This window comes from Rhagoletis pomonella, unplaced genomic scaffold (genome assembly GCF_013731165.1).
Source record: "Rhagoletis pomonella isolate Grant_MI unplaced genomic scaffold, Rhpom_1.0 Rhpom_scaffold_00004, whole genome shotgun sequence".
In the NCBI taxonomy this organism is placed as follows: Eukaryota; Metazoa; Arthropoda; class Insecta; order Diptera; family Tephritidae; genus Rhagoletis; species Rhagoletis pomonella.
This window is the reverse complement of record NW_023458558.1, coordinates 78,354,410-78,363,617: the sequence shown is the minus strand read 5'-3', so window position 1 is coordinate 78,363,617 and position 9,208 is coordinate 78,354,410. Positions and strand designations below refer to the sequence as shown.

Sequence of the window (9,208 nt, the reverse complement as noted above, 5' to 3'; positions counted from 1 at the left end):
AAAGAAGAAATAAAACTAAAATAAATACTGAATCACATGTCTGTCGGACTATCGATAGGACCAAAAAACAATCGATAGTAGGGAAAAATATAAAAACATCGATACTATAGATAGTGCCATCGATAGTTTTGCACCTCTACAGTACTCACAAAAAAAAAACTCGAAAGTACTCAGAACTTGAGCCCGAAACTTAACAGGAGTCGTACTGAGGAATTATTGACACTAAACAAATCTGCAGTAAGGGCTCTTACCGGCCGCGGCGTCATTATAGGGTACCGTGCTTTAGCGCCAATGCTCCATCGATTGCGTATACCAACAAGCTCCCTTTGCAGAAGTTGTCAGGATGAGGATGAAGAGGAATCGATTCACCACTTCTTATGACAATGCCTAGCTCTCCAGACAAGGCATCTCAGGCATTTGGGCTCCCGCTTTTTCAATAGCTTCGGGGAGATACATAGCTGAGGTGAAAAGATCGGACCTCCACGGCTTCATCCGGGATAGTAAGTATTAAGTGTCGAATAGATATTTTAAAGTACTGAGTTCCACTTGTATTTACCGGTATTCATAAATAATTGTACTCAATTTCATGATTCATCCCCCTATTATGAATGCTTACGATAGACGATAAACGCTTGCAGTCTGTTGTGCCGTATTACGAATTAAATTCAGCGTGTGAAATTCGAAAGCTACCGTTTATTGTATAGCGTTAAATTTTGGTATTGCCATACGATAGCTATGGTATCAGCTGTTCAATATCATACGCTTGCAAGCGATTGTTAATTTTTATACGATTAAAATTTAATTTACAATAAAGATTTCAAATTTACGAGCACTAGTTTATTGATAAATTCGGTTTGAAGTATGCACATTTTTGTAAACACAATAGCTCTGATCCAGTACTCCATGAACTTACAGGTTTTTACACGAACTTGCAGGAAGTTACAGGAAAAATGTTCCCATACTCCAAAATCTTGTAAATGAGAGCAATTTTCGGAGAGTTGTGTAGAGAATGAAGATGCAAGATTTTACCTGAACTCTTTTTTCTGGTAAAATCATGAAAAGTGTCAAGCGGTCGGCTGTTTGACGTTTTTACAGGAAAAATGCTTTTTTGTTCCCGTACTTTTTGGCTGTTACTCACTTTGTACTCTCACTTCAGAGAGAAATTTTGCTGTTCGACATTTTTACAGGATTTTACACGAAAAGTATTGGATCAGAGCTAATAGAAACCGTAGTAGGTTGGGCTAATCGAAGTAACGCCTCATTGCTAACACTCTCTTTACAATCCCTGAGCAAGAAATCTCTGAGTTGTGAAAACCTTAAATAGTATATTTGGAATGGGCGGCTCTTTTACGTGGGCGCAAGTCGTTCTCTACTTCTGTTAAATAGAACATATCGTCACTAGACACGAATAAAGGCGTGCTAGTGTTTCGACGGCGAAAAAAATTTTACGAAAAAAGGCGCTTAAGAAAAACTTCGGGGAAGAAAGACGCGTAATCATAGATTTATACTTGGCGAAGGACTGTCACTTCACTATTCCCCAAAAACTATTAACGGAATGTACATACTATTACACCCGCAAACATAGTTGACCGCAAAAATAAGTTTACGCGTCCTTCTTGGCCATCAAATATTTTAACGCGTCTTACTTCGCCGTCAACTATGTTAAGAGTCTTTCTTCTTTGGAGCTCGCGCCTTTATTCGTGTCTAGTGACGATATATAACAGCTTTCGAAAATCGAAAGTTTCTCTGAAATCTAAAAAATTTTTTTAATAATTAACAAATAAAACTCATTCCAAGTTCTTACATTATCGAGGTCATCTCCAGAGGATTGGAAGCATCGCTCAATTGCCCTTTTACTGTAGCTTCCATGCGAGTTTCATCAATTTATTATTTGAATTTATATACATGTACCGCAATCGAGGTTGAGGGAAACATGTTTATTCTTAATTTTTTATGGCTTATGGAAATTTTCGCGACTTTTAAGTACAAAATGTGTGCTTTGAAAATATTTTAGCTAGACAAGAACAGCTGTTTCATTTAAATTGATAACAAATGGTAAACAAATACCATAGTAAGTCTACATATCTGGGTGTGAAAGTATTATAAGAAATGTAATTTTACCTTTATAGGAAAACTGATTTTAACCTTCAGGATTACCTGGTATTTCTATAAAAGGAAACGCTTACGGGCCACTTCCTAATGTGGAACCAGAACCTGTATTGACCTATGTGACATGTAGGACCGAATCGAAAGAGTTACCAAATTTAAAAATTAATTGCCAAATATGATAAAAAAGGAAAAAATTACCAATTTTTTTATAAATTACCAAAGCGATAGCGCGGAAGGCTACTAATTTTATGCTAGAGTATTTATATGTACATCCTATTAGGTTTTTAGTGGGTAATCTATCAATTTGCGCTGCAATTTACCGATTTTTGTAGAAAGCGAAGTTGCATAACCCCAATTTGGATTAGGGATGCCAAAATATGAGGAAAATTGTGATCCTGGGATTTTGGGATATTTTTATTTTTACAGATCTTCCCGATATCGCCCATCCCGGCCAATTTTATCATTATTCTTGCACATTCCAAATTATTTTGGTTTGAATAATTACAGGCTTGATTTGGGATTTTGTAGCCTTTTAGTTTGGAAATATGTCACTCCTTATATAGTGATATAACTCCAAGTAAAAAAATTGGGTTTATGTCACTATACAAGAATTGACATAATCCCAAATTGAAATTGGATTATGCCTCTTGGTGCTATGTCACAGCACTCTATAATAAGGTAACGATATTTAAGTAAATGAATATCTATGTACATACTTTCACATGTATGAATATTCAACAAGAGAAGTACACAAGAGCCAATTTAGACATAACATAGTATAATCCTTCGGGCCGCAGTTGAACTCCAAACTACCATGAGTATGTATGTAAGTAACAGCAATTTTCATGTGCTGTAAAATTATTTAAAAATAGCAGGATAATCTGTATTTGACTTCATAATCCATTTAAACCAACTTCAAACAAATTAGTGATGAGCCAAAAATACTTTCACTCATCTTACTAACAATTGCTAATGAAATTTAATTTTAGACCTCTAAATACATATGTATGTACATACATATGTACATAACAAACAAACTTAAGGATTAAAATAATTTCTACCTAGATATTTCATATATTTTCAGAATGCGAAAAGTCTGCGGGATTTCCAAAACAGTCAACTCATGACCAAAGAAACGAATGCAAACACTGGGTGTAAAGGTGCTAAAGTCATTAAATTGGCTACGTTTAACCTACTTTACCAGCGAACAACTAACAAGGAGCCGGAACAATGGAGAAACGTTTTGAACACCGACGGCGCCGACTTACAATTCGTCGTACAACTCATCCGGGCTATTATATCCTATACAAAAGCGTTTGTTAGTGTGTGTTCGACCGAGGAGGAAAAACCTGCTGACATTGGAAAATGTGAAAAATATCAATGTTGGTCTGACGGTCTGCATTTTGCCTGCCTTCTCACGAGTTTGTCCGTTGCGCGCCGTAATGATGTTTTGTAGCTAAGTGCATATGTACGAATCGTTTTACTCTCATATACGTATATACAGTTGTTGACAAAATAATAGGAGTGCAATATTTTAACCAGTTTTGACTATTCGTCCTTTGTTTATTTAATGTTTATTATTTTTTAATAAAAGCTTAGCTGGTTACACAACAAATACCATGTAAATTCAGATTTCAAACTTTGTATAAAAATTTTAAAGTTCTGCAAATTTTCACCAAATATTCAAACTTTTTACTCAGAATTTAAAAAAAAAAATTTAATTCTAGTATAGATAATGAAGCGCAAGTTTCAAGTTGGTAAAAATTCCGATTTTTGAAAAAAATTTTATAATTGTACAAAGTTTGAAATCTGAATTTACATGGTGTTTGTTGAATAACCAGCTAGAATTTCATAAAAAATATAAAACATTAAATAAACAAAAGGCAAATAGCCAAAACTTGTCAAAATATCGCACTCCTTTTATTTTGTGGACCACTATATAGTATACATATGTATGTAAGGTATGTATATTTATACCATATTTGCGTTGAACTCTGTTTATACTTTTTGTTGCCATGTGCTTATGTAAGTATGTCCTGTTTCTTATGTATTTTTGTTTCTGTTATTTCGTTTGCGTTGTATTTTTTATTATTGCGTGTATAAATTTGTTTTAGAATACAAGGCTCAGCTGCTGGTTGCAGGCCACGGAGACACATGCTTATGTTGAAAGCCATTATACTGTTTACTGCTCGGAATTAAACTGACCCAGTGGGAACAAATAATGCATTGTAATGCCTTTTTCACGCCAGCCTTGGTAAACAAAGTGAGGCAACATTTTGTTCATTGCAAGGAGTAATTGTGCTTGTAAGTATCGTAACATATGCATGTTTTTACTTATATATGAATAACTTTGTTATATTTTAAATGTGTATATATAATAATATATATTTATAGAATTAAAAATTTACGATTCTAGAGATTTCATGAAACAATTAATAAGCTTGATAAGCGTAGGGTTACCAGACGCCTTCCATGCCCTCTTTTTTGCTTGAAAACGCAATGTCCTCCTTTTTGACTGAAATGTTCTCCTTTTTTGCATTTTTTATTTTTCGCATAATACTTCTAAAGTTATTTTTTTTATTTGTAATTTTTGGCAATGTTTTTAATAATATGTTCGGAACATCTTCTACACAATCACGTTTCGAAGCAACAATGCATCGCATGTATGTAGCTATGCCTGTATAGGTGAAATTATAATCAGCCGAACAAATTATTAAAAAACCAACGCGATTTTTTAGCGTCTTAAAACTCGCACTTTATCCTACTCAAATTTTATGGGCTATAAAACTGTATACCTAAAATTTTCCTAAATTTAGATTAAAGTTTTAAATTTTTGACGGAAATTGCTAAAATTTGTTGAATGTTTATAATTTGTGTGCAAAGTTCGAAAGTTGGATTTATATGGTGCTTGTTATATAAGTACTTAGGCTTTTGTAAAAAATAATAATTATTAAATAAAGAAGAGAAAAATAGCCAAAATGTCACTTAACATAATCAGCTGACCACAAGTGTATATGTAGAACATATTATGTACATATTTTTTATTTAAAACTTTTTTATCAAAATATATTGTTTCCCAAGCGTCTTCCTTCTGAATCTTACCTGGAGTAAATGTCCACTGGTAAACCTAGAATGGGTTCAATTTAACATATAACTAAACTTCCCAAAAATGGCGAGGATATGTGATACTGTATAAATGGATGAAACTTTGGTTGCGTTTTCCAACAAAATTTAAATTTTGAAACAGTTATCTAAATATATTATTAAAGGTTCGATATGTAAGTATGTATATCATCACTCCCTATACAAAAAAAAACTGTACTGTTTTTCCATTGGAATTATAAAATCTATTATATTTAAGACTTGCACCTAAATATAGTTTCGGGAGTTACGTCAGCTGAACCAATTTGAAAATACCTCCAAAAATGGATTTTTTTTATGAATAAAAATAGTTTTTTAAAGATCTTTTTTAATTGCCTCAGATGACAAAACAGTTTAAGATTAAAAAATTTACATATAAATATTTAAAACATATTTTTCTACGGAATCGTAATAATAAGATTTTCGATGCTATTTTTGAACTTTTTTCAAAGATTGGTTTAAGAAAAACTTGAATAACTGTGTCAAAACTACACCGACTTAGACGAATAAGGTATCAGTGGAAAGGTATTTTCTCACCCTTTTTACTTCTTTGCAAATAAACTCATTCAAAGTGTTAAAGAGAAAGGTAGGATGGACGAGCGTCATTCCAGCTCACGTAAATCTTAATATTTTTCCGAAATATTTTGGTGGAAGTCTTCAAATACTATAATATATTTTGTAATCCCGGCGGAAAAACCGAAATTTATTTTGGTGATGCAGTCTAATATATTTGTATACATATGCACATATGCACAAAGATATCTAAGTACGTACGTAGGTATATATGTACAAGCAGTAAAATAATCAACAAACCCGTGACATAAATTATTTCGCATACTACTCAGGTACCTACTCGTAATGCACTGGTCATTTTCCGATTGGGTATTGTCGCATGTTTATGCGACTGTACACACTGGGAGCGGACCAACTAAAAGTGATCTAAAATTAGTTACTCTCGATTTCATTACCAGAGCAGCTGATTTCAAGGTAAATTGTGCCGATTGTCAAAATGATGTGCTTGTTGACCGATTATTGTGTTCTGATTGTCATTGTGCGTATGTATATGAACTCGCCATCCTGTGTGTCTCTCTTCTAATTTCTTGTATGGGACATTATTTTACAAACGTACAGATTTAAAAAAAAAAACATTTGAATCTAAAAAAACACCAACTTTTTTTGCACTTTCTCCAATAGTGATGTGCTAAGTCGGTACTTTTAAGTATTGATCGATACTCGGTATCGACTTAAAAAGTATCCAATACTTTCGATACTCGGTACTGAAATATTAGAATTTCTAACAAGAGTCCGCAACAGACATCTGCAGCGGGTGCATGATTTTCGTGTATACTCGATCATCTAACAAAACCCGTTTTGCATCGTTCTCTGTATACGAGCAGAAGTATTGTTCGTTATCGACTGAGCTCAAGACGAACATGTTGGCCACAACACCCGATTGCTTTTCATACATACTTGATTGGGTTCGGGTGCTTTGCAGCTCAATATACCCGGGTGTTCGAGTTTCAACCCGAGTGTGCACAAAATTTTCTTGATTGGCTTATGACGTTTTTGTTTCTACAAAAAATGTTGCCTTCTCATAGCGGTACTCTTAGTTTTTGTGCGTAGAGGGTAAAGAGAAGGTTGAATTTTTCGGTAGTTTGTTTAAATGTACATTTAACCATTTCTTATATTTTTGCTCATACAAAATGCGGCATCACGACGCCTACATCCATTTAGGTATAAATGTGTGTAGATCGGCAATGCCCAAGCCCTATACACTCGGAGCACATTTATTTTTTGTAAAAGTATTTATGTACCTACATAGTTTTAGGCTGTGTTCTAATATATACACACACAGCTTTCCACGCGAAACTATACGAAATAGATGCAAACACATTTTTGTCTACTTCGCTTCTAATTTTTTCATTGCGTATGCACAAGCACAAAGCAACAACATTTTCGTATGCTTTGTGGGAACATATTGGCGCCAGTTACCTTCAGCGTAAATTTCTTCGTTGTCCTGCATTTTATCGCAATGTTCGGGTGTCCGTTTCATTGTTACACAAATTTTCGGGTTAGCTGCGGGTGTCCGAGTGTGGTGTTCGCTTGTGCTCAATTTATAGCGAGGGTGATCGAACAGACTCGTTCGTAACCAAAGCAGCTGTCGGGTATGCATCTCGATCGAACACATAGTAGCCGAGTGTGGCGTTCGCTTGTGCTTGATTTTTAGTGAGTGTGATCAAAAAGGCTCGATCATACTCAAAGCTGTTCTCTGGTCCGCAATACCCACAAATGTGGAATAAAAGCTGTTGAGTGATCGTTGAAGTCATTAATCTATGGTTAAAGAAGTATATTTCTCACAGTATTTGGATCTGAACGTTCTCGTTACTAGATTTATATCAGCCTCTGCGGCAACCACAATGCAAATCTTAAATAATCATATTACGAATTAACAATGTTGCCACAATAAATGTTGCATTTGGTAAGACTGTGGCAATAAGTGCAAGATGGTTCAAATACTGACATACACATTGTTCATCTTTTGAGGAAGCATCGTCTTATTTGTACCTTTTTTTATTTCAGGCGATGTCATATGTATAAAATAGCAATGAATATTATTTTTTTTTTCTGCAAACTTCAAACGTATAACCTTGCGGTTGGCTGATTAAGTTAAGTGACATTTTGACCAGTTTTGGCTATTTTTCTTTTGTCTATTAATTATTTATAATTTTTTTATAAAAGTTTAGCACATTACATAACCAGCCCCACATAAATCCACATCTCAAACTTGGTACTAAATTTATTAAAATTAAACAATATTTGACAATTACACCTACAACATTTAAAATTTTTATGCAGTTTTATAGCCCATTAAATTTTAGTTGGTTAAAGTGCAAATTTCAAGAAGCTAGAAAATTGTGTTGATTTTTAATCATTTTTTTGGCTGACGGTTTTCTCCCCTATAAAGTATGATCTCCAATTACATTTATATGGAGGAAAATGCCTAGGACCGTCAGCAAAAAAAATTATTGCAGTTTAATCTGTGCATTAATGTGGTGCTGGTTATGTAATGTGCTAGACTTTTATAAAAAATGTGACTAAACTTAATCAGCTGACAAGAAGCTTATATGTAATGAGGAAGGTTTAATGTATCGAATCGGTATCGGGTACCGAAAAGAAAGTATTGGGTACCGAAATTTTCTTCAAGTATTGGGTACCGAGCATTGGGTACCGACAATTCAGCCCATCACTATTCTCCAAATTTTTGTCGACACTTGTATCGAGAATTCTTCATATATATTTTTTTAATGATGGTTTTTAAGTTTGGATGATTTACAAAGATCTAGCGAACTTTGCCACATTCAGTATTCAACATCCTTGGTTACACTAATCGCATCGTACACATTTTTTATTTTAGAGGTTTGGAATATTTTCTAGACACCTGCGAAATATTAGTATTTAATTTATTAAAAAAAAACGATTGCCTTTTTAAAATAATTATTACTTATTCGCCCCCATATTGAATATAATCGTAGAAATATATCTGTGTTCGTATAGAACAGTAACTTATGTCGAAAGGCTGACTTAAGTATAATGCGGCATTCGCAGCATACGATTGTGAATGAGTCACTGGCGCCGAGCCGTTTGGGAACTTTTGGCAAATAAGCGTGCAGAAATAGTTGCGATACTAGTCAATATACTTATTAAGTCTCACCAAAAAATTCCTTGTCGTTTAAAGAATAAAGGGAATGCCGCTAGCAGTGACTCAATTCGTTTATTAAGGCCGTACCAGATAAAATATTATAGCTTGCGTGATGTTTATAACTTTTCCAGCAGAGCGAAAGTTGTAAAAGGTATGATACAATTAACGTCAAGGAAGCAATTTTACACTGTTTGATGAGGATTTTACATATGAAAGATTCTTTTGACCAGACTAAGTGTTATATATATATATATATAT

At 33.9% G+C, this 9,208-nt stretch overlaps 1 long non-coding RNA gene across 1 annotated transcript in view; it reads left to right on the top strand.

Moving 5' to 3' along the window:
* The window catches only part of LOC118738594, a 94,324-nt gene that overhangs the window by 75,466 nt on the left and 9,650 nt on the right, over positions 1-9,208 (top strand). The window contains exons 2-3 of the long non-coding RNA XR_004992903.1: positions 3,194-3,577; positions 4,224-4,413. This is a non-coding gene — a long non-coding RNA (uncharacterized LOC118738594). The remainder of the gene's footprint in view (positions 1-3,193; positions 3,578-4,223; positions 4,414-9,208) is intronic.